The sequence below is a fragment of the Falco rusticolus genome, chromosome 10 (genome assembly GCF_015220075.1).
Source record: "Falco rusticolus isolate bFalRus1 chromosome 10, bFalRus1.pri, whole genome shotgun sequence".
NCBI classification, from domain to species: domain Eukaryota; kingdom Metazoa; phylum Chordata; class Aves; order Falconiformes; family Falconidae; genus Falco; species Falco rusticolus.
In genome coordinates, this window is record NC_051196.1 from 12,813,064 (window position 1) to 12,840,098 (window position 27,035).

Sequence of the window (27,035 nt, forward strand, 5' to 3'; positions counted from 1 at the left end):
GAAATGTGAACTCTGTAATGTTATATACTAGTATTTTATTTAATTTCTGTTATTGTATAGCACTTCAAGAATGCCTTCCATGGTAGAAATAGACTCTTCTACTATGCAGTATAAAATATTGTGCCTTTAAAAATAAAAACTGAGAATAAATAAAAAAAAAAAAGGCAAGGTGGTGTGGTTTTTTAGCATAGTGATATGATATGGTGCAGGGCATGGATCACATGTATCTAACAATGATATTGGGAACAGAGTCCATGATAAATATTTCCTTCTTTACTAGTCCGTAAAGACTGCCACTAATTGTTAACTGTGAAAATCCCACACTGAAAATCTGTGACCTTCAGGGTAGACTCAAACAAGAAAATTTTTAGGCTAGACTGTCTTTTCAAATTTGTTTATTCTGTCAAAAAATTGTAACTCCTTCTAAATTCCTTAAGTTTACAAAGTATTGGTATTTTTACATTTTCCTTCCATAAACAGAATTTTTTTACTGTAGGAAATAGCAGGAATGCTCATTAATTTGGGGATGAACTGGGAAAGCAGTACACTTAGAGATATTCCAGAACCGCATTTTAGAAACTTCCTTGTCCGTTAAAAAAGAACATAATTTCTATCATTATATAATTCAGAGTCTTCAGAGCGAAGACAGCAAATACTCTTCTTGCACCCAGAGAACAGACTTTTATCTACAGTAAGTGACCCTTCAAAGGACAAGAGGAGAGAGAGAAAAGACCATGTAGGGGACAATCCTCTGTTGCTGTAGCAGAGAGAACTGGACATGTTACCATATATTTCTCACCTAGGATTGTAGTGCAATGATGACCAAAACCTAATTACAGAGAATGCAGAACCCAGAACAAGTTTTTGCCTTTAAAAAAATTTCGCTGAACCAATGGGAGCTGCATTGGCTGAGTGTTACTTCGTGCTATACCATTAGTTGCTGTTTTCCTGTTAATTGCTCTTTTCCTCTTAATATTAAAAAGGATTGATGTCAGAAGGTATATTATCCTCTTTACTACAATTACATTCTTCTACCACTGTCTGTTCAATAAACGAAATAATGGTAACTTGAAATAAAGAATAGTATGTCATGAAAGTTAATTCAGCTGTACCCATACACATGTACAGGAACATTCATTGAATGGTAAAATGGCATCTCAATAGCAAGAAACACCAAATTTTGCAGGACTGAAACCTCGTATCAGATTCAAAAAAACAGCTAAAATCTTGGTTCCTGGGTCATCAATGGTGTCTATATGCACAAAAGCATGAATACAACCAACATTGCAATAAATTTAGTTTTGACTGAATCACTTTTAAAGTAAATGTTGGAGTTGATTTGAGAAATTCACTGTTCATATAGTATTGAAATTACAAAATATGGAGCCTGATGATATTTTTAATTTTTTAATTTTCATTCAGGACTGATTTCTCTGGTTTGGAAGGTGAAAATACCTTGCACAAGAAATTCTGTCCTCCTTGTGGACTGAAAGATTCTCACAGACTCTCTTGGAGTAGACCTCTGCAGCTATGAACCAGAAAGCAGTAAAAATAGTTCCATATGGAAATGGAGTTGGCTACCAAAATGGGCGGTTTGTATTGAGCAAGGTGTTCCCCTTGGAAGGTAACCATCCCCACGGTCAACTGTAACCACCAGTCTCTGCTGCTACCCACTCCCTCCTTGTGTATTTTTCCACATTCTTATACATGCTCTGTAAAACTTTAGCAACTTAAATACTTGCAGTATTACTAATAAGCCCACCAAGGGGAAATACATGATCAGTATTAAAGAGCTTACCACCTCATTCCTCTTGGGATGTAAAGAAGCCCAGGCTATGAAACATCTCAGGGAACCATGCCTGTGGGGGGCTAACCTATCACCCAGGGTGTCATGACTTGGCTTGCTTGGGGAAGGAGCCGCAGATTTAATCTGTAAACACTAGTAATTCTATGGGATTGTCCAGGAACAGACCTATAGGTATTGCAAAGGTGGCTCTCGGTAACTTTAAGCTGTTTCTTGGTGGCCAAGTGTCTCTAATCAGTGAAGTCTATTTCCTGATTGCTCATCGTGATCACTGGTTTCATGGATTTAAAAGTAATCTAAGAAACTCATCGTAAAGCAGTTCAGGGGTGTCCATCTGAATATTGAGCAACTTCTGAGAAGTATGACTTGTCCCATGCTTTTCAACAGAATATTTGAACGCTAGAGAGTATGTCAGCTAAAGCTGTAGCAACCATGTCAAGCATGCGTGCTTCTCCCTGTTTGTTAAATATAGAGACAGATATTGAGACGAGTGGGAAAAGCATTGCAAGAGCTAGTTCTTGAACATCTGCAAGGTGATGGAAACACAGAATTTAACTTCTTGTCAACGATAGTCCAGGACGCCATCATGGGCTGTGAATGAGCAGTAGAAACAGGCAGGAGAGGCATGTGAAGAACAAGCTAAAATCCACAATGCTGCTGAAGGGATGACTGTAATGGACTCTGCAGGTAAAAAGACAATCTCAAAAACTCTGTTAACTTTTTTTTGGTGAAACTACATATAGATTGTTTTTCATACAGCTACAGTATTTTATTATAGAGCTGAAAGAATATGCTTTCCAAATAAATACTTAAAACTATCTTCAGAAATCCTTTACCCTGATTTCCACTTCCTTACAAAAAATATAATGCTATTCAAAAAGATATTAACATTGAACAAACATGCTGTTTATTTGTATATTTTAATAGGCTCTTTGTAGTTTAATCTTTTCTTGAAAAGTACCTCTTTTGCACTAAGAACGAATTGCACTATGTATAGATATTACTTTGAAATGTTTGTAGAAAGTTAATGGGAATGCACCTGTAAGGCCAGAATTCTACACCGTCCAGAGCAATGATGTGCCTAATTTGAGAGCATAATTAATGTCACTGTATGTACAAATTATACTAGTTGCTGCCTAACTGACCATTACTTTTACAAATTTTTAATCTATGTACACAACTGCAGTCATTGCGCAGGTTAATTAAAAATCAGACTTGGTGTAAAGGTTATATTAAATAAATATCAGACTACTTAAAGATTATTAATTGATCAGCATTGCATGTAAGATGATATAAATTTCCGAGTGAGCTTCTGAAGTATTTTTATGGTATTACTGTTAATCATTTTTATTGCTTACTTGATATATCTGTTAGTATGTAAAGATTGATTATTCTTAATACATTTAAAATAATTGGAAGAAAAAAAGATTTGGATTGTGAATCAATTTTATATATTAGTCAATCAAGAGAATAAGAAAAAAGAAATAAAGACTTGAGATTCGCTCAAAGATGTAACGAATATAAAAAACATAAAGGAATTTCATGTTAAATTCACAATTATATTTTTATATCATTAATTTTTAGAGGGATGTCAGTCATGGAAATTCAGATGAGAACTACAAGCGTCCCAAAATATTATGCGGTTTATTGAAAGTTTTGAAACTGAACTCATGCAATCAATGCCAGGTATCAGATGCCACAAACAAATGGCTCGAAAGTCAGCAGCTTGCTCCCTACTTCATACAATACCAACTAATTACTTAATTACACTTAAGGCAACATGGATAGACAGTATTGGAGTGGAGAGACCAGTAATGAAGTTTTTCCTTCTATGGTAACTACAAAACTGCTATGCGCAAGAAGAATAGTCCTTTTGGGGGTTTGTCTCTTTGTCCTCATTAGTTTTAAATGTGTAATGACCTGTTTTATAGAGGGAGATGAGATTTCTGACCAGCTGTGCTCTGGGTTGGCTTGTAAGATACTCCTGAGAGTGGGACAACCAGAATCAGCCCCCCCCTGCCCCCGACTTCTTCAATGACTATTTTAACAGCTAAGCTACAACGTAGAAATAAAGGATGCAAAGCACCTCCCTTGTTTTTGGATAAAAGTGGTGTGGGTGATTTCTCTTGTGCTCCATTCTGCTGTCCATTCATGAAAAGCCTGCTCAAAGAGATGCACAGACCTGGGACCTGCTGGGTTTGACCTGGAGATTGGATATTATCTCAGGACTGAAGAAAGCTAAATGGGAAGTTACTTCCATGCACACATTGAAGCTGAATTGTAGGGACTTAAGGAAAAAAAAAATCACTCCAAAAGATACAACTGGAATTGAATCAAGGACCTACAGAGTGAAGCATCCGGTGTCATGACCCATATGTCACTTCCTTGGTTTATGGGTGACTTCCTTGGCTTTCAGTGCCTTCCATAGGCAATGCTTTTGTTATACACCAAAACATATATCTTGATATTCCCCATGATTTCTGTTGAAGTGCAGTGACAGATGCACACCTGAATTCCTCCTGTAACTCTGAACATCTCCAACAAGTTACTTTTTAACCCGCCACACAATTTCTGCTTCATAGTGATTAGATCCATGCCTATCTCATTGGGTTTTGTTTCTTCTCCCCATTTCTTCTTCCATTTCATAGACAATGTTCATTCCTCTTCTGCCCATCTTTAAGCAGCCTTTACCTTGTTGCAGCTGTATTCTCATCCTCAGATAATCAACCTCTCATAAAAATGATAAAATTCAATAAAAGGTGATAATAAAGGTATGATTGTGTGCTAGTTATCACTGTAGCTATAACTAGCAACAGTAGGGTTTCCTGGCATATCATGCTTTCTTCAAAAGCTGCCAAAATCACTTGTTTTTTATGCTTTTACTAGCATATCGATGGGCTAAGAATGTGTACACTTCAGCTAACTTTAATGAGCAGCATAAATGCTAGCATGCTGCTTGGAGAATTAATAGATGGGATAAGATGATAAAACAGATATATCTCTTCTGCAAAGCTATGATGTTGGGAAGAATTGTGATTCACTGTATCAAAAATAAATTCAAAAAAAGAAGTAAATCTAGAAAAGCAAAGCCAAAAATAAAAGAGGGAAAAGAAGTCTGTCTTTTGAGTTTTAGAATGTTGAAAAGTTTGTCTGGCATTGTTGTGCTATATAAAATGAATGTAAACACCATTTAGTACTACTTCAAACAAAAACAGCGGTGTGAATTTCAAATTGTGAATATAACATCTTGTGTGCTTTGAGCTATTTTAAGTGTTACTCTGTATATTAATAGGAGACAGATCCTACAAATGATAAAAAGCACACGTGCAATGTATTATTCCACCCTTTTGGAGCAGGAAAAATTTTTTACTTGCATTTCAAGTGCAAATTTTCTCGCATTTTAAAAGAACTTTTGAGACTTCTTAATATCGTGTATTATTAAATTTTGAATGCTAGTAATTTTCAAATTAATTCCTTAATTAGATACAAATTCCTGTATTGATGTTCTTTAAAACTTTAGATTAAATGTATTGTATTAGCATTAATAGTGTATGATTTGGTTACTTGAAAGATTTTCTGTTCTTTGTATACCTTGTTATAGGACAAAGAATATAGGTTTAAGATGAGGACATGCAGACTTATCTAGGAGTTTTGCTTAAAACATTCTACAAGAGCTATATAAGCTATAGTTTAAAAATACAAATTCCAGAATTGACCAAACCCTGGAATTTGGATTGCGATAAAGAGAAGATTCAATGTTTTTCTTTTGACTGTATGTAATGCAAATTTGGATAATCTTGATGGTTACTTGTTCGGATTTACTAATTTATGTAGTTACATATTTTTCATTTTTCTTTATGATAAGCATGATGAGAGAAATAACAGAATTTGGACAATTAGTTCTTCTAATTTGTTTTAAATCTTCTATTTCATTGTTTGTATAACGGTATCACTATATAAATTGTTAAAGTAAAAACATTGTGATTCAGAATAGAGCATCAAAAATCTAGCTCTGGTCAAGCTACAGAGAAATTAAACCTTTTAATCTGCTTCTGTTAATTTTTTAAAGTTTCATTAACACAGGGAGGTATGACATATGATTTTTGATGCTTTTGCATTGTACATACTATTCTGTGTCCCACAGTTTTAGACATAACATAAATTATAATTGAATTATAATGCTAAAAAAAATTATAGATTTAAAAGCTGCCATCTTCATACTGTAAGTAACCACTGCTGTCACTGAAAGTAGTAGATGAATAAATCTGAGTCTTTTAACTTCCCTGTTGTGAAAGCCAAGGTTTTAAAACAATGCTTACCTGGCATTATCATCTCCAATGTTCTATTAAAACAAACAAACAAACAATGGGGAATTACTGCACGTTATGTTTCAGTCTTTTATCTATTTAACAGAACAATAAGGTAGTAGACTTAGTAGTGTGTTGTTACTGTTAACGCACAAAATCCCTATACTGTGCTTGAATTAAGGTTGTTACGTACATCAGAAATGAAATTCAATCCTATTGAAATGCACGGGATCTTCAAAACCTAAAGAACACGGAAGTTAAAGAATTTGGCTACCAATAATAGTTTTCTTATGATCTATGACACAAATAGCCTCTATGGAACACAAACACGTTGCAGGAAATATGCTATATAATTCATAGGCATGGTGTTATTCTGCACCATCTTCTCCTAATAAAATCCGTGATTTTGTGCCAGAACAAACCTATTTCTAAATTACATCATTGCTCCCTTACTGAGACATATATATGCTGGAGTTTGGAAAGCATTGCTAAATTATCCTTTCTGTGAGGTAAACAAAGAAGTATGGTATGTGTGACTGCGGACATGGGGTCATTAGCGAGCTGTGACTTGGTGGTAGGGAAGTATACGTAATGCTGCTGGTGTTCAGTTTTCGTTTTCTTGCCTTTGTACTAAGTATAGTATAACCAGAATAACCAAAATGGATGGACAATGAAGTGATTTCAAGGAGGTAAGTACATATATTCTTTTTATCAGACACTTAACAATGGTTTAGGTTCATGTGTATCAGAGAAACCCAGCATCCTCAAGCCCTCCAGACAGATGAAGAACAAAATGGCTGATAAGTTTTATGGAGAGTATGGAGAAAAAAAAAGGTAAGTGTTTTTTTCCTTTGTTAAAGATCCTCACTGTTGTCCATTCTTCAGAGGTTTCCTAGGCAGGTTTAATAATTTCCAGAATTTCCTAGACTTTCACGAAGTAATTTCTGATTCGTCAAAGGCCATCTTCATCTAAAAAACTAAGATTCATGACCTTAACAAAATCCATTCTCAAGGCCCCTCAGTCGTTTCAGAAAACATTACTGGAGGCATATATCAAAAGGCAGTCATATTCTGGACCTGATCTTTAAAAAAGAAAATATCTTTTTTTTTCTACAAAGTTGGGTGTTGGGTTTTTGTCTCTATAGTGATTTTTTTCCTTCCTGTAATTAACCAAATAATTATAAAACCTTAGAAGTATAATGAGCCTTTTACTATACTGGATACAAAAATTTCATTTTCTATAATTTTAGTTTAATGTAAATGGGTTTCAGTAAAAATCTCACAAAGACTGTTTACCCAAATTTTCTTGTCTAATTCTTTAAGATTTCAGTGGTGCACCTCCTTTATCTTTCAGCAATAATGGTTCAGACTTGAGGATATTTGCATTCTCATATGCAGCTCAGTTTTAGTACAAAGACCTCTTTCAAACATCCAGAGAGAGAAAGGGACACTTTACACATCTTTTTTTTTTCTTTTTTTTTTTTTTTTTTTTATCATGGACCATTCCACAATGTTGCCACCTACAGCTGTGGTATTACTGTTGTTTATTATTGTTATTATCTTCTTCTGTGATGTAACTATTATAACTGAACCTTTTCTTTAAATTGTGATTTATTGACATCCAACATATGAAAGCATGGATGAAATACAGTGCAATATTTTAAAGTAAAGTAGTAAGATCAGAATAAATTCTTTATTTTAACATGTTATAAACTTTGTCTTTGCTTCTCTGAAAATAAAAGAAAAGCAAGTGTAAAAAGACTGGAAATAAAATCACCCTATCCTGAATGACTTCAGGCAGTTTAAAGATCATAGCTGATTCTTTGTGTACACCCTCTGAAAGCTAACAGGAGTCTGGGTTTCCCGTGGAGAACTTCTTTTTGGCTAAATGGTATGTATTGACTGTGCACCCTTCCTCCTCTGTACAGTGTACAAAGAAGGGATGGGCTCGGAACTGCCCTTGTGTTCAATGTCTGCCCTGTGCGTATGCGGCTGCCTCTGGGAATGGAAAAGCAATGAGTAATGATTGCCTTTCCTCAGGGGAAACTCTGAGTCTGTCTCATCTACTCTATGTCAATTTTTATGTAATTTTTAGGAAGGTAATATACCTGAGTCCTTTATTTGCCTGTCAGGTTGGATTGAAATTAGCCGCCAGTTCTGAGCGATGTCACGGGATGGACCAACAGCCAGAAAACCAGACCTATTGCTCTTGCATAAGCCTTATTTCCGTAGGTAATGAGCCTGATTTTCTGATAGTTTTCATTTGTAAGAGTTAGAGCTTTAAGCAGAGGGTACATGTTAATAAGATGGCATAATAATATCTTCATTGCCTTACAGAAGTGTGCAATACTAAAAAAGTAAATGTAATAAAAGTATTTAAAAAATGCAGATTATATTTTTTTTCCTTCACTTTCAAGTATTTTTAGAAGTCTGCATTATTTCTGGAACTTCTTTAGGGCACTTTCTTTCAATTATTTTTCACTCCTCATCTTTTTAAAAGGTATTTTCCATAACAGCTCTGATCATATTAACTGATTAGTATAAATCTATATCAATCTATTAATGCAATCATTATAAGAAATATAGAATTATAGAAATACTGTCTGGTTTTTATGAGACATTCGGGAAAAAAGGCAAAGTTATCTCTATCTAGAAAAGAATATATTTTTGACTGATCTAGATGCCACAGAATTCAGAAGGAGAAAGCTACAAAGTTGACAGTCCTCAATTATCCTGTAACGCACTCTTTGTGTATTTAGGGATTTTTGTTGTAAGGTCTTTTGAGGTGTAAGTGTTTTTGCAATTCCAAATTTGTTCATTCAGTTCAGCATTTGGGCATGGACATTTTTTGACCTAGAGAAGCCTTTGTGCCATGTGAATTTCTGCCAGTACAGATTTTTGGCAAAAAGGATCCCTTAAGAGGCATTGGAAGAATAGAGTTATGTGTGTTGAGGAAATGAACTATTAGAAGTCAAGTTAAATTATGCATTTTCACAAATGAGGTTTAACATTTGGGCTTTGTAAAAACAGAAGAACAGAATTCACTGTAGTCTTTATAAATACATTAGGTAACTCAAGGCAACTGGCAGGCACTCATTAAAGTATAGTAGATAAACCTCAGTGTGGAAAACCCCAGCAGTTTAAAAAATATAGTTAAATACAGCTGTGTTTAATACTCTGTACCAAAACGGTTGCATGTAATAGGTACTCTCCTAGGATAATATTAAATAGAAAGCACAGGCAGCATAAAGAAAGTAAATTTGGGTTATTTTCAAGCAATCCCTTATCCAAAAATATTTCTTTGAATAGTGGGAAAAGGCTTGTTGTTGGAGAATAAGACAGAAGTTAAACATAATATGGAAAGAAAATTACATAGGCTGGTATTGCTTTAACATCAAAACAATTTTTTTGTACATATGAACCCTTGGACTAATTCAGATAGAAATCAGATGGGCAGATTATTTCTTCCTTTTACTTGATCTGAAGAGAATGATAGCTCTTTGTTTACTAGAGCTTTATATTCCTGAATACTACTTCTTAGTTTTGCCTTACAAATCACTTTTTTAGTATTTCAGTCTCAAAACCTGAAAGATATTATTTCCATCTGAAGGAAATGAATGAAAACCTCTAAACCAGCTACATGAGCTCACACAAGGAGCCCTATCCAGCCTGTGGTAGTGAAAACCTGTGGAGGATGGACTAAAAAACTCAGGAACAAATGAAACTCATTGCAAATATGCTGTATACAAAGGTATTTTAATCCATTTTGTGCAACTCTTCTACATTATAAAATATTTTTCCTGTTATTCAAGTACTTTATCAAGACTTTGATTTTTAAAGACCTCAGCAAGACACTGATCAGATAAATCCAACAGAGGCTATATTATGTTATCTGTGGAGGCCGTAACAAGATACTCAAATATACATGCAATTTAGGCATAAACATATTTTGACTGATGAGAAGTCAGGAACTATGACCTTTGCAGAGATTAAAAAATAGTCTCATGGACATGTGTAATGTAAAACAGGCCTGATGGGTTCAGTGCTCTAACTCCTTAGGGTAACTGTCAGAACATGAAAAGAGCATAGAGTGAGGTGCTGTTTACTTTAGAGGCATTTAGAATTTAAAAAGTAATTTTCATTCGTATGGATAAGCAGTCAATATTTTAGCACCTGGTAATGCAGAGGATATGTGGTCAGATCTTGAGATACGGTATATATAGTAGAACTGGAGAGGATTTGGGAGGTTTTTGCCTTCGGAAACATTTTCATCAAAACTGTATTGAAATTACATGGATTATGAAAAACAAAACAACAACTGGTGCTAATAACCTTAATACCATGTAGCTTGTTGATGTGTTATGTAGTTTGTTGATGGTGTTGACATCATGAAATAGGGCCCAACTGAAGAAAACAAGTAATACTGCAAGATCAGACTGCAGAGATTATCTAAACATATGTTGTACAACATAAACTGTGCACGATACATATTTCTATTCTGATTATGGAAGACACAGGAAAACCAGAAATTTTTCAATTGAGCGTTACAGCAGAAATTGCTGTTTTCTCCAGTATGAGATGTGTAAAGATCTAGCCATGAAATATAAATGGAAAATAAAATATCTTAATTTATAAGTAAGCAATCTTTGGACCATCTGTTGGCCTTAATCAACTCCTGTATCAACTGAATTAAATATCACTCAGGAAGATGCCATGGGCTAAGCATATGTACCTTGGCTTTTTTTAAAATACTACCAAAGTATTTTAAATGGATTGTTTTATTTATCTACCAAATCTAAAATCCTGGGAGAGATTTGTGATAATTTAATTCCCTGATTTTTTTGCTGCGTAGAAGATATTAGTTACAATTCAAAAGAAATTTTTCATTATTTTTTAAATTGCCATCACCTGAACAGAGATGTCTGTATGATCAACCAATTGCAAAAAGAATGGTGCTTATCTGAATGTTTATAAACCTGAGCAAGGAACTTACACCTCGGGAAAAATAATTGCAGAGCTAAAGTTACTAAAAAAAAAGAGATCTGACTGTCAAAAGATGTGCTGTGTATAACAGAGCAGGCTGACAAGGGTTTAAATACAGAATCAGTTTTGAACTTTGTTGTTTATAATAAGCTATTCTGTCTATTGCCTATATATTGTATTTATGATATCTATTCTATTGTATATGTGTTTATCATGTAATTAATGCAGAAATGGCCAAAAGTGATTTTCTCGTTTACTTTTCTTGGGTTCACCTGCTAAGTCTTTCATGTATACAACATATCAGTGTCCCAAAATGAAAAATTACGTAATCGCCAAAACAACAATGAAAAAAATTAATATCTTCAGCAGTATGATGGTGTGCTGGTTTTGGCTGGGACAGAGTTAATTCCCTTCGCGGTAGCTGGTGCAGGACCATGTTTTGGTTCTGTGCTGCAAACAGCGCTGGTGGCCAGGGATGCTTTAGCTCACGCCGGGCAGCGCTTGCCCAGCGCCGAGGGCTTTCCTGCTCCTCAGCCGCCAGCCAGCAGGCTGGGGGGCACCAGGGGCTGGCAGGGGACACAGCCGGGACAGCCGAGCCCCACGGACCAAAGGGACATCCCATCCCATGCGGTGTCACGCTCGGCATGGAAAGCTGGGGGAGAAGAAGGACGGGGGGGGACGTTGGGAGTGACGGCGTTTGTCCTCCCAAGTCACCGCGCTTAGCCCTGCTGTCCTGGGGGTGGCTGGGCACCTGCCTGCCCCTGGGGAGGGGGGAAGGGATTCCTCGCTTTGCTTCGCTTCCATGTGCGGCTTTTGCTTTGCCCATTAAACTGTCTTTATCTCAACGCGCGGGTTTTCTCACTTTTACTTTTCCAGTTCTCTCCCCCATCCCACCGGGGGGAAGCGGGCGGCTGCGTGGGGCTGCGCTGCCGGCCTGTGTCAAACCACCACACATGGGAAGAATTTGCACTAAAAGATTTGTGGTGCTTTTCAAACAAACACACTAACAGTGCCTACAGCTCTCCAGTTTGCATGGACTAACGAGTTCTCGGCACTCTGTTCTTGCTTGTAGCTGACCCCAGGCATGCCTTGGAAACTGCAAGAAGTTGAAGTAATCCGCTCCAAGTACTGCAAAGAAATTTTAAAAAAACTTTGCTGCAGATATTAACTATGCAATATGGCAAAGGAATGAAAAATAATGCACTATAACTATTTATTAAATGACATATATGTAAGTTTATTTTGTAATAAATTTAGAAGAAATATTTTTGTTAGGAAAAATCATGCAGTTTTGTTCCCTTGAATCCAGAGTAAAGTGAACTATACAAACTGTAAGTTATAGGCTATAAGGTATAGTCTGTTTGGATATTATTCCAAAAATGTCTTGCCAGTTGATTGTTTTTTTTTTCCCAGGGTCATTCTATCTGTATTACTGTGGCTAACATCATCTTGTTGCTTTGTCAGTTTTGCAGTGGTCTTACAGCTTTGTGTCCTCCCTCACCCTTCGGTTAAGATATGCCCAGTAAAATGTCTCCTTATAGCTGAACTTGTTCCTGTTTGCAAAGATATGCTTATTGAGTGAGAGTCTTCTATTGCTTATGACATCTGCCTCTACAAAGGAGCTTAATGGCTTTTTATATTTATCTTAAATATATACCAGGGCTTGTAGCTTTCTAACCTGCTTCAGGGAGTTTTCATTCAAACTATGCTAATGTATTCATACTAATTTTCATTGTTATAAAACACCCTATTTTATACATTTTGTTAAATGTATTCTATGAAAAGGCAAAGGAGACCTTTAAGCAGCAACATCTTAATTCAAATAGTTATAAAATTTTAAAATGTTGTGATTATTTTGTATTGTGGGCAGGATTCTTCCACATGATCCAGAATATAAGGCTGTGTTCAATTGAAGTTGCTTGCTAGAAGAAAATAAAGTGAAGCAAACCACTCGTAGTTCTTTTACAACCTGGTAGATCCCATCTGGTTACAGTTCTCAAGTGTTGGTGAGTTCCCCTAAGCTGTGTTAGAAGGTAAGTATGACTGTTGGCTGGGTATACAAGATCAAACTGTCCCAGACCAGAAGATTGTGCTGCATTTGATGAAGTGGAAGAGCAAATATTTGTAGCTCTGGGCCTCCCGTGTAAATCAAGGGAATTCACAAGGTTGTCATCTTTCCTGATATTTTGACCACCTCTGTCTTTATTTCTTGTATTTATATCTTTGGAAGATTTTTGAGGGAAAACTCTAGTCTTTCTGTTTGTGGTGTGAGGTTTCAAAATTTAACAAAACTGCAGCAGTAAAGGTCAATTGTTTGTGTATGCACCAGAATGAAATACCATCTCCAATGTTCGCTGTTATTGCTGTTTTTAATGCATAAACCTGAGACCCATGTCATCAGGGTCACCCACATTGTCACGAGTCACATATACCCACCCATGAAAGCACTGCTGTCTTTTCCTCCCACATAATTTACAGTCGCACCCTGACGTGCAGCTGCCTCCATCTCTAGCCCTGGACTCCTGGACGCCTTGCTTGCCAGCCAGGCTTGACTCAGTGCCGGCTGGTCCACGAAAGGTAACTCCCAAGCTGGCATTAAAGCCTTTGTCTTTCTGTTCTGATGCCCAAGGACTCTGGAGGACCTCTCGTGCCCCAGCGAGCTGCCTGGGGTCTGGGTTGGTGCTGGCAGGGGCTGGGCAGCAGGACCCCGTGGACGAGCAAACTTTTGTCAGGTCCAAAATAATATTTCTGCATGTTTTGAACAATCCATTAGTTTGATTTTATTTAATAGTTCACATCTAATGCCTATTAGGAATTATTGAAAATAATATTAGACAGCTATTTTTTTATTCTTTATGTAAATACATACATGCATGTGTGCCCACACGCTTACACAGTTCAAGCGTTCTCTGCTTATCCCTTTCTTGAATATTATTTTCATTAACTTTGGGGGATAGTATGTGCTGTTGCAAGTTTGTGATGAACTGTTCCTAAAATTTGTCAGATAATGAGCTAGATTACCTCTCAAGCCTGAATGAACTAAGCCCAAAAGTCTAAACCAATATAAAAGAATTCATGTGAATGTTTTTTGAAAAATATTTACTCTTAAAGATTTGCTAGATGTCTCTGTGCACAATGGTAACTAATTTTGTTAATTTTTTTTTTTTTTACCCAGTCTCTCATTAACAACTGTAAAAGGCTTGTGCAGGAGTAAGTGTGGGCCTCGACTGAGAGTCTGCAGCAAGAGGTATTGTAGCATTTCTTCTACTGGAGTGTGTTCTGTTCTATCATTATGCACCAGTAATTTAACAAAAATTATGGTACTTAAAACCTTTAAGTAAAGACTCTATTTTAAGTTGCTGCACCAGAACATGTAATGATTAACATGATTTTTTTCTTGATTTTATTTGCCAGATTACTGCACCTTTTGGCTAAATGTGCAACAGCCTGCTAAAGCTGTTTGTACACCAGACGGTGAACTGCAGAAGCCATAGGCTGAAAGGGAGAGCACCACGGTTCTGTTTGTTTCTTCAGGAAAACCTTTTATGAGCAGAGAAGGTAATTAATCAGATGTTTCCTTCTACAAAAATTGAACAACTTGCCAAGTCTTGCCAGATGGCCAATGCCTGTTATTGAGAAAGAATGGACTTAACCGTACACTGCGGGTAAAATCCAAACCCTTTTGAAGCCAGGGCTTCGTTCTAAATTTAAAATATCAGTAAGACCAATCCACTTTTGCATGAAACTTTTTCTTTTTTTAACAAACTCAGGTTTAAATTATGATTTGGTTTAAGCCAATGAACTCACCAGTTTTAGTTTGATCTTTCTGTTTTCCTTTAATACTTGCATCTGAGATTATTGACACTTTCATATAAAATATCCTTATTGCAAGCAATTTATCAGTTTGGCTGCTGGTTCCTAAACTCCTAAATTTATGTTGTCTGCAGCTTGATTGAACATCTGACAAGACAAAGATTATAGATGAAGGAAGCCGTTCACTATATGATTCTTTAGCTTTTGAGAGGCCATACTATCATTCATCAATTTGGATATTCTGGCATTATATTGTAATTTGACTTAATGGAGAAATAATGAGTAACTGAGTGGGAGCAAAGGATGCGTGTTCATCCGCTGAACTAAAAAATAAACAGTAAGGGAATGAAACAGTAAGGGATACAGAAATTACAACAGATTTCATTGATGTCTTAGTCTGTAATAAAATGAAATATATTCCATTCAACTGATATGCCTGTGGTAATTTGCATCACCAATCATATTTCAAAGGAGCACTGTGAATGAGATTTACCACCAAAGAATAGTGAATTAAATGACTGCATGTGAAGAGCATAGACAGGCTTTCCCCCTCACTTATTCAAGATTGAACATAATAACCAAGGAAAACCGATGTAGCTAACCACTTCTGACTTCTGTAAATTGATATGGGATGGAGCTGTCATCTCCTAATCAGATTAAGTCCTTTCTTTAGGCCATTTTTAATCCAAGTTCTACCATGAGGTTTTACTTTAAGGGGAAATAAACTGCTTGGTGTTCAGGTACTAAACATTAGTTGTAGCGTGTACTTTGCAAATGCCTTTTCACTTGTGTTTTACAATAGTTTGGATACTACGAGTAAAATGAGAACCAATCAACTATATTGCTTTAAACCTGAATTTAACATTATAGCGTGTTTGTTCTTTTGAATTGCTGTGACACAGGAAAACTTGGAACATAGTCATTAATTTATAAAGACACACGCATAGTCTTTTTTTTTTTTTACCCAGTCTCTCATTAACAACTGTAAAAGGCTTGTGCAGGAGTAAGTGTGGGCCTCGACTGAGAGTCTGCAGCAAGAGGTATTGTAGCATTTCTTCTTTGCTTCTCTTTTTTAAATTTAAAAATTCCAGTTAGAATTTTTACTTGTCTTTCTTCCTTTGATGTGAAAAAATCTTTTGAGAAGTGAATGTAGACTTAAAAACAGTTTAAAAACAGTTAAAAGACAGTTTAACTGTTAAAAACAGTTAAAAACAGTTTAAAAAAAAAAAAGACAGTTTTTATTAGGTGCCTTACAAAGTAGCCTCTTGATTGCACATGCAATTGAAAGAACTCATATTAGGAAATGCAGGAAATGCAGCAGCAATACTTACAAATAATTAAGAAAGTAGACTGATCTTTACTGTGTTCAGAAATGTCAGAGAGCTCCACATTGTACTGAGAACCCATCTTAAAATTTGCAATCATCCTAAATTATCAGCAATAGTTCTCAATTATAATTTATGTTATAATGCATTCATTTACATCCCTGATGCATTGCAGATGTCAGCATTTTTCTGGGTTTATGCTTCATACTTCAACTGGAGGCTTACAGTTTTATATCTCCTTGGTTTTTCAACCTCTACAGCTTATAGTATTACAATCCCCTTTATGCTAACTTAAATCTACCTAATATCCCAATAATGCTTGAATTCTAAAACCTGATTATCCCCTTTCACTTCTGCAAGGGATGAAATGATGATCCTCTTTTGAGAGGTGATGAAGGAGCAATAGCAATAATCCTAGCTTTTTTAGGAATCCACCGGAGCTCTGTGCAGTCAGAGGTCCCCAAGATTTTAGAAATAAATAGGCAAAACTAGAACAAAACATATGAAAGTGCTTTCATGTAGTCTAAAGTGTTTGAACAGCAAGTCTTGTTATTTGCTACACAGATCTCCTATGGTCCTTCTGTTGTAGCTGTTCTGCAGAGATGATTAGTCTTTGGGAATGGCATGAGTGATCACTTCAGAAAGAGATGCTCCACTGAGTTGTTAAGAGTAGGGCCACAACACAGAATGTCTTCCTTCATGTACTAGGACTACTTTTTGGTATTTGGCACCAACAGCCATATCTCCTTTCCTTTCCAAGTATCTTGCATGTGAGAATACAACAATCTAGAAATTCCAAAAGCCAATGTGATGTGTGTGTAATCTTCTTTTCTACTTTGATTTATTTCTCCTTATGTATCAGCTTCTTTCTGCTTGCATGCAGCTATCAAAAAATACAAAATTGTTTAATATTGAAATGACCAATAGACACACTAACAGTCTGAAATTCTGATTCATTTCCTTTGAATTGTATTGCAGTTTTCAGTCTGCAATATGTAGGCTGATGCCAGATATTTTATGTTAATATGCATTAATATATAGCAATAAAACTGTCAAAATAAATACAACAAAAGAACCAAAGTTCTTGTTCTCCAAATAAGTGAGTAAAGGAGTGTGGTATGTAGTTTTTCAGAAGTGTATGTTAAACTTAAAATACATGAGAAACCTGCTTTTAATGCACTAGTTAGTCTTAAAAAAAGGTAAATAAGGAGTCATAGTGAGTTAGGATTAATAATCCAAAATTGACTGTTACTAGTTTGTCAGTCTTCCCTCATTTTTCCTTCTCATCTGCAAGCAGATTGCAGGCCTGCTGAATGGGTCTTGTTTAGCCAGAATGCTCACTTACAAATCTCATCTACTTTCTTTCTGTAGATATTTTTTTCCATAATGCTATTTTCCAATGTGGTTGAACTAGACTAACTTTTTTTCAGTGTAATTTAAATCTCCAAATTCTCTTTCCCCCCCCAAAACATGAGTAGTGGTGATTCCTGCAGAATGGCAAGTAAGTATCTCTCATTTCCAAAGTCATAAAAATCATCCCAGCTATGTGAAATAACTCCTTTTCTCCCAGCTCGGTAAGGAAGGAATCTCAGCTTGCAAGGTAACATCTGCTGGTTCTTCTCACTTAGTTTCTCCAGTTTCATTAAATTTGCCATTAATACTCTGAGACCAAAAGAAAAAAAAAAACCAAAAACAAAAAAACCCCTACAAATGTTTGTGGTGTCCAGTTCTATGGCAACCCCACGGTTTACTGACCACATAGAATAATCAGTGTTATCCTAGTTCAATATTTAACCAAAAAGATGTTTTAAATTGTCTGAATAATGACACTCCTATAATGGAATAAACAAATTTGAAGGCAGATTTGTATTCATTCTGAAGTGAGTACTTGTCAAGGGATTTACATATCTTTCCCTCATAAATGCTTCAATTTCTGGGTGTAGACATATTCCCTATGGTTAAACCTTACATGGACTACTTGGTTAAATCTTGACTTGTGGGCACGATTGTCAAGTACCATAACTTTTTCACAAACCCAGTAATTTCTGGAAGGCTTTTAAAAATTTGCATCGGCTGTTTGAAAGCCACAAATCAGATTCCAGTATTTTTAGATGAATGAGAAACCACGTTGTTATTAAACTTGAAAGGTACCAACATCTTTGAGCTTGACAGCATCCCATGGAAGATATATTTCCTGCTGCTACAGAAACATTAAGGTGATCCAAAGGTAAATCAGCAGTGACAGATCAGTGACCATATTGCACACTCAGCATCCTCCAGAGAACTGTGTTTGTCTGCATATCTCATGCTTTTCATGTCTAAAGAGTTTTCTTACCCATAATTAACATGAGGATTTGATAACCATAAAGTGTTTATTTGCAAGGTGTTTTCAAGCAAAATAAAAAATAGCTCATGCTGTGACTGCCTCCTTTTCTGTGACTGGACTACAGGTTTGGGCAGAGTGGTATATAAATTGAAGTCTCTGACACTTTAATGTTGCTGTAGCAGCTTCAAAACAAAATACATCCAGATCAATTATAGAAGAAGCTGAGATATGCATTGCAATATTGCAAAATATGCAAATACAGCTCAGGAGTTTGTTGTTTCTCTTATCTCTACAGATTTTATATGTTTATACGTCTACTGATAGAATAACTTCATATTTATGTGTATAAATAAGATTGAAAATTATTTGTAATTTTAAAGGGATATTATGGGTAGCTTTATGCCATGGCCTTCTTTCTTTGGATTGTTTTATAAAGAATATGTGATTACTTACACATGGACAGAAGCTGATCAGTTTCCTTAATAAATCATGAGTGTTTTCAGATGATTTTCTAATAACAAAATGTATGCTGAAAGAAGTTAAAAAAACATTTTTCCAAACTGATTTTAAATTTTATTTTAAACAGTGTCTAATTGAAGGTCATGAAAAATATTTATTAATGTTATGACACAATTATGATTATTGTAATTTCCTATTAATGCCAAAACTCCCAGTTTACTTCTAGCATTTACTAGCAGTGCCTGTCTCTGCTTGGAGAGCTAAGCAAGCAGCAGATGTGGCCGCTGCTCTGTGACAGATTGCTCAGTATGTGATTAGCCAAGGAACCAAGCTTTCTGAGCCTGTGTGTAGCCTTCAGTAATTTAACCAAGCTTAGTACTGAGTTGGAAACAATATTTGTAAGAAAAGTTTGGACAGAAGCAGAAATAGAGTTGGTGGCATGATTATCACATATTTAACAGCTGTGTCGCAATCCACAGCATGTAAATGATAGCCATGTGAAAATTCTATGTCCTCAAGGACATGGTTTCCATAAAATTGTTAAAGAGGAGTATTTACTCTGTAACTATCAAGCAGGTTCAAACTTGAGAAGGAGCAAGGATTTGCTCAGTGCTGAGCAAAGTTATCTAGCAAAGTTCTGTATCCACTGTGCACAACAATGAAATTAAGCTCACATACTTTGCTAAATTGAAGCCTAAACACAAACAAGTGGTTTAGGTTAAATTGCTTAAAGAATCACCTTCAAAGGTATGAGAGAAAAAGTTTTAACAGGAATTTTGGGAGTGCAGTTTTGCAAAGTTCAATGGCCAGGATCACTGTATTACTTACTACATACATAAATCACACAAAGAAGAATCAAATTAAAATTAAGATGGAATGATTTACACAGAGACCAAAAATGTGAGGGAGACCTTCCCACTGAGGCATGAGGTTCAGTACAGACCTTCTTGTTTTCTGAACTCATAGAACTTACGTGTGGCCGGATCCAATCCTAGTCTCAGACTTGGTCAAAAGTTTGTCTAACAGATATAAGGAGTATTCACAGCTTAAGGTTGATCATAGAATTTTAGCAACACAAATCATTGACTAATTTATCATTTACGAGGTGAATCAAATAGGATTTTCTTAAACTGTAAATGTGGCTTAATTATGGATTCAAACAATGGTAACGCTGATACTAACGAAGTTCCTAAATCAATTCACACACACATACACATAGACATAAAAGAATAGATGTATAGAATTATATATTCCCAAAGGGGTACTTGTTAAAAGTTCCCCCTGTGTTTGATAAGCTACATCAAATGCCTTTGCATTTCTCAATGGACAAAGGGTTGAGCCTTGAGAAGCAGGAAAATCAGTCATGGCCCCATCGTCAACTGCTGGCAGCAGTCCCCCTAATATTGCAGATTTAGGAGTTCGTGAGCTCTGAGAGGCATCCCACTCAGAGGGAGATGCTGTTCACAGCCACTGTGGTCCAGGAGAGCTCAAAGAGGTCATTTAGGACTGTCGTTTGTACGTTCAGAGATGATTGACTTAGTCATCAGTAATTCTCCATCCTGGCCACAATCTAAGTCATTAATTAATGGAGTTTTTCTCAAAATTCCAGTGATGGTGGTACTATACCACTCAGAGTCATAGTGAAGAGAGTATTTTGAACTGAGGAACACGTGAGTCTTTAATTGGTTTTTACAGTGTTGATGAGAAAGTGCCTGTACACTACCACAGGAATAAAAAATTGTTATAGTGCCAGAAAAACTGATATGCAGTGTGGATACAACACAAATGCAGAACCTCTTATAATTTCTGAGGAAATGTTCTGTCTTTTCCAGATAAAACTGATTGCTATGCTCAGGGTCAAAGCATTATGTAACAGAACCATTAAGAACAGCTGTATCTTTAGCCAACTTAAAATGCCAATTGTTTTCACTAGGACTCTTTTCTGCTTAAAGTGAAGGAAAATTGTCAGTCTTGGAGAATAAAAACCTAATCTTAGCTGCTTATGTGATTTTTTTTTTCCAGTACCATAATGGTTAAGCACTTCATAGCTGTTAATGTTGTTAGCAGTCTTGCCCCCAAGACAGATTACTGACTACATGAGGCCTGATAACTCAGTTAGAACCCCACCTTATCACAATAAAATTCTGCCTGCCACTGGTAGGCTGTTATATCAATAATTCAGTCCCCACTGGGACATGAGCCTGATATTTCAGGGCTCTTAGAAAACTGCATTTTGAGGGATCAGCATCCTGCTCATTATTGCATTGTTTTATGGAAGTGGCTTCCTGGTAGCTACTATTCTACAATACAACTCAATGTGAATGACTCATCATGTACTGTGCTTTTGGGGGAGAAACTGCATTGTAGGAATCTTTCCAAAGTAATGTCTGAGTTTCACCTGATGTCAGGAACAAGTCTGTAGTCATTCCATGCAGTTCTTGACTGTGTGGTCTAAGGCAATGGTTATCTGTGCACAGAACATTGGAGAGGATAGCAGGTGTGCTAGAAGATTGCTAAAGCACAGCCTTTCAGGCACTGTGGCCCATGTACCCAGAGCACAAGTTAAGCCAGATGGAGCTCAATCTACATTTTCACCAGGTTCCACACTATTGCAGAAGTCTCTAGGTCAGATGTTGCGCTTGGTAGAGCAGTTCTGCAATGGCAAGAGTTCTTCAGGTTGTGTTCTCTCCCTCCTCCTCCTCCTCCTTGGAGTCTCCAAATCCTTGTGCAACAGACCTGAGGTGACATAGGGTATATTCTAAGAAGGGTGTGCTTTGAATATGTCCAGGTGACATACTGTGAATGGGAGAAAAAGCTAAAACATATATGCATGAACTGTGGGAATGAATATAAACAATGTATTTTTAAGACTTCTTGTTATTTGTAAGTAACCTCCCTTTCTGAGGGACATTGTTATAGAAAATCAACAAAAATGCTGTGTGTTTTCATCCAAACCTTAGTAGTAGTATTTGAGTACAATTAGTTTGAGCATCACATTTAATTAAAATTCCAAACCCTTCCAATGTATTCCCTTGTAAAGGAAACATTGATTCCAAGGTACATTTTCTTTTCTAAAGACAGAAAGAAAACTTGACATTATCCCCTTTAAGGATTAGTCTTGCTCTTATTATTAGATCCTGAAAAAAAGCAAAGATACTACATTAAGTGACTTTAAAGGACCTAAAATACATCAGTAGTTTCCTCTTCAAAGATAAGATTGAAAAAGTTACCACGATCATACCTACAAGAAGAAACGGTATAACACTAAAAAGTTACCAGTTAGAATTTTTACTTGTCTTTCTTCCTTTGATGTGAAAAAATCTTTTGAGAAGTGAATGTAGACTTAAAAACAGTGAAATTGCCTAAAAAAATATAGTGGAAGACTTAACCTATTGACTTCTATGCAATGTCTCAAACCCACAGAAAATGTTCAAGGTGATTCAGTGAAACGAGTTCAAAGCTCTAACATCTCATCTGCAAATAAGAGTTGAAATAGCTTTTATTTGAAAAGCTTTCTTCTTCCATTGCCATATTCCTTCTCTTTTTGTGACGTTCTATTCTTCTCTTAAACTTAGTTATTTCTCCCATCTTTCCCACCTTTCAATGAAATTCCTGATGGCACTGCTAGATCACTTGTTTCATTCCAAGCTGAGTCAATCCTTTCTCAGCTGCAATTCCCATCAATGAACAGGAAAATTTTGTTTGCGTAAGTGCCATGTAGGAGAGTGTAAGCCTACTAGTAGAATCTTGGAAATTATAAAAGAAAGATGAAAAAGATGAAAGCAGAACACTGTCAAATTCACCCACAGAAATGGTCTGGTTTTATACCAGTTGTGGCTACAGATATGTGTATTTAATATTGAAACTGGGCAAAAATGCCATATTAAGAAATTATTTGAAGATTTCTGGAAGTTATTTTTGATTAAGAATTTGACATTTGGGGGAAAAAAGTAAGCAGCTCTACTTAATATTAGACCTTACATTTGCATAACAGTAGTAAACATATTTAGGCTATCACAGTTACAAATGGTATCATAAAAATCTGCTTAAACCCTCAAATAATAATATACAGGGAAATAAAACTGTCATCTGTTTCCATTCTAATTATTAAAGTATCACAGTTAATGAATGGAGAGTAGTGTCTTGCAATAATGTTTCAGCAAAAATTGAATATCTCTGGTGTTACTTATTATTTATTTTCAGGGGGTTTTTTGGTTGTTTTTTTTTAAGTCCTGCCTTTTGAATTTTACAGTACAAGGGCATAAGGGCTTTTTACACTGAATTCAATGGCTGGAATATGCTAAGGAAATAGAGCATAGATAGGCAATAAAGTGCTCTGGCCTACATTACTATTGAACAATTATTGAGGAAAACAAAGATTAACGAAGAGGTAGTTTAACAATAATCAAAAACTAATGATGGTGTTGATGATATTTCTTATACTCTGCCTGCTGCAACTGCATTGAATCGGTTGTCATAAGCTCTAAGATATACAAATGGATTGAAATATAAATGCTTGAGTTACCATTACTACAGCTTTCATTTTAACATGCGTCGAGTTAGTCACCTCCTCGTAAAAGGCTTCTAGCATATAATCAGCCCCCTCTGGCCTTTGATTGGATGTATAGAATAGATTTTAACTCTTCAGCAAAATAGTTATGTAAAAACATCTGAAGGAAAGGTATTTTGGAGGATACAGAAAAATGAAAAACAGGACTTCTCATAAAAGAAGAATGAACCAGCTTTACAGTTCAGGTGGATCCAGACTTCTCCCTCATTTCCCCCCCCCTCTCCTGCCATCATCTACAGAGCAGTTCATGTAACCCCCTTCTGGGCATGCTTCATGGGTAACATCTGCAAAGAACATGGGCATCACTGAAAAGATAGCTTCGGTTCTTTGTTGTGCACTGACTGCAAAGAGTTTCCAATTAGAATTAGAGCTCATCAAGACAGCGCCAGCAGGCTTCTGGGTAGTTAAGCCTCCAATTTTAATTGAACTGCCTTTATCTGGTGATAAAATTTGTCTTTTTAAACAGGCAAACTACATAGTTCCTGTAGCAAGTTAAATTCAAGTTGGGTTTGCATTCAGGATAATTACATGGAGTTGGATCTAATTATTTAGTTGAAATGTGTGTTTTATTCATCAAAGTGCTACAAAATGTAATTCTTTTCTTTGGAGTATCCTGCTTCTTTCCATTTCCTATTTGTCTCTTCCTCTATTTGTCATGTTGTCATCCTGTTATAATTAATATGTAAGGAATAAGACATAAGAGTTCTCTGCTTGAAAATGGAGGTTCTTCAGAGTTTCCATACATATGTAAAATTTAAAGACTAAACTTAATTGACGTTATCCTTTTTGTAGTGCCAAAACCATTCATCACTATGTGAAATTTAGAGAAATATATTGCACTAATTTATAAGATGGTAATACCAGCAATCACTGGAGTTTTTCCAGCTTCCTGTGCAACAAAAGAAGGAACAAGATATGGTGTATTTTTTCAAGACATTCACTACCTAAAGCATATCTTTAAATGAGTCCTCTCCAAAGCATGAGAGTCTTTAAAGGTATGAAATCATTCCACTATAATAAACACAGCCATATATAAATAGAAGCATAAAACAATCTTGGTGGGGGGAGAGCGAAAACAGAAGCAATGTGTTCTTTAAATCTCACCATACAAATGAAGTTATAAGTAGTAATGAAATAAAATTCTTAATTAAAGAGGTAGAATTAAGATACTTTTTAACTATCACATGTTATTTTTAAAATTCAGGTCAGGTGATTGGGACAATATGAAACTGGCCACAACTGTATGTGTTGTAGTAAGGCTATCAGCGTTAAGGAATCGTCCATCCCTACTCAGCAAAACAGGTAAGCACAACTATTACTTGGAGTGCTCCCATAATCTCAGTTATATTTATTATATACGTAGAGAAAAGAGAAGACCAGAAAAGTATGTTTTGCTTTCTGTCTGCATTGCTGTGCAGGCACGTCTGACAACAAAATAATCTGCTTGTTATATCCTGGCTCACTTGTCCAAGGGGTGCCATTTAGCTAAAAGCCTAATTTGCAGCTGATCAAATACGTGGACATGTCATTATTTTTCAGTGATGGTGAGAAAGTAATTATTGATCTTCAGTTGCAAAAGCAATATTCAGAGTGAAAAAAGGATTTTTGAGAGATGCTAAGAAATGCAGCAAAAAGTATTCTCTAAAGTGGGCATGTTCTTTATTTAAAGCATTTTAAAAATCAAATTTTTCACCCCAAAATAATCAGCAATTGGAAGTATGAGAAATGATCCATCTTCCAGCAATGTGTTGTAATCTTTTCAGGACAGAGGTGTTTAGGGGAGGTACCCAAGAAGTCATTCTGAGTGTACGTGCCTAGAATACTGCATGAGAGTTTATTTTCTTAGAATCACAGTACCCTTTCCAAGTTTGTATCTCAGGTGATATCAGATCCGCCAGCCAGGATTATCCCAGCATAAGGATGGTCAAACTGCTTTTATGATCCCTATTGTGATGCTGGAGGCAGCCCAGAGTTATGTTGTCCATTGTAACGAGTAAGAAATGAAAGCAACAAAACACATTGCAAAGCTGGAACGCAGTATCATCAAAGATTGCTAAGCTTTTTCTTGACTATTTCTCTCTCTTCTTTTTTACGTTTGCCTTCTTTTTGCTAGCAGATAAGTTAGATGTTAGTGGAAAAAAAGTTAAACCCCCTATTATTCTATGAAGAAAACCTGAATGCACTCAAGTGGAAAAGTAAGACTTACCAATCAATGTTCAGGTAAACCTTCTTGTCTGACACTTCGCAACAAAGGAATGCGTTTTTATTACTTGGCCACATAGTTCAGATTTCTGTTCACTCTTAGTAAAAACATTTTTTATAACATTTATAAAACTTTATTACAGCATTATGAAAATAAAATTAGATTTCATAACTCATGAAATCTTGATGGCCCTGCATCTATAAGCTTTAAAATCATTATTAAACTTAATGCTTCTATTCTGGTAAAATCTGTGTTTCTTCTGATTTCTCTGAAAACTTTTACTGTATTTTTTCCTTTCCTTGGACAGGTGCTGTTGACTTTGGCAGTCATTAAAAAAGTTATTTGATGTTTAAAAAACTAATGAATATAATTGTTGACGTTACAAGACAGTTGGAATTTACAGGCATTTTCTTTTGACAGACTAAAAAATTAATCTAAATCACTTTATAGTTGATCGAACTTCTCTAAGTAATAAGCATGTTTTAGGAAGCTAGTTGCTGTTCTTGTAAATGTTTACAGAGTAACGGCAAACAATTATTAGTACAATCTGTCTTAATAAATAGCAGTGAACTGCCTATGTTCTAAATGACATGTACTAAATTAATTCTAGAGATGTCAAAATGTAATAATAGTAAGCAACCGGAAGATCAGGAAGAATGTATTCCCAGTACTGAAGAATATGTATCTGCCTGAGGTCCAGTTAACAGAGCGTTCTCCAAAGGGACCCTCCAGAGTTTGAAGCCTGGTCTACATTCTCCAAACTAGCCCCTGGGGGATCCTGTCTCTATTTCCCATACATACAGCTGAAAGAGATCAGCCACACAAGTCAGATTTTTCAAGCAGGTGCCTAAACCTAGGTGGTACAAATATCTCCTTACAATTAATTTTTGAAGTCTTCTTGCAAATCAAGTCTTCCATGTTTTGAAGTTTAGTATAAACATTTAAATTGTATATGCTAAAATACATGTCTTCTGAAAAAGAGAAGACTCATTCTAGTTCTAGATTTGAAAGCTGCAAGTGAATTAGGATGAATGATGTGATTTAACCTGAAATTAAAAAACTTTACTCATTAAACATAAATTTCTTTGGAAAGTTAGGAAATGTTATAAAATTATCTGCATAATACCCAAAATTATTTTTAAATTACAGATACCAGGCCAGATCCTCACCAGGGTTAAATTAGAAATGTTCCAATTCAGTCAACTATGACATTAAACCTTGCAACTTAAAAAAAAAAATATCTGT

At 35.8% G+C, this 27,035-nt stretch overlaps 1 long non-coding RNA gene across 3 annotated transcripts in view; it reads left to right on the top strand.

Moving 5' to 3' along the window:
• LOC119154214 overlaps nt 1–4,108 on the top strand; it is a 190,401-nt gene extending 186,293 nt beyond the window's left edge. The window contains exons 11-13 of one of the 3 annotated variants that reach the window (XR_005106379.1): nt 1,423–1,624; nt 2,277–2,491; nt 3,736–4,108. This is a non-coding gene — a long non-coding RNA (uncharacterized LOC119154214). Of the gene's footprint in view, nt 1–1,422; nt 2,492–3,388 lie in introns of all 3 variants that reach the window. The other 2 variants (XR_005106378.1, XR_005106377.1) reach the window with 2 other exon arrangements.
• Nucleotides 4,109–27,035: the final 22,927 nt, after the last annotated feature.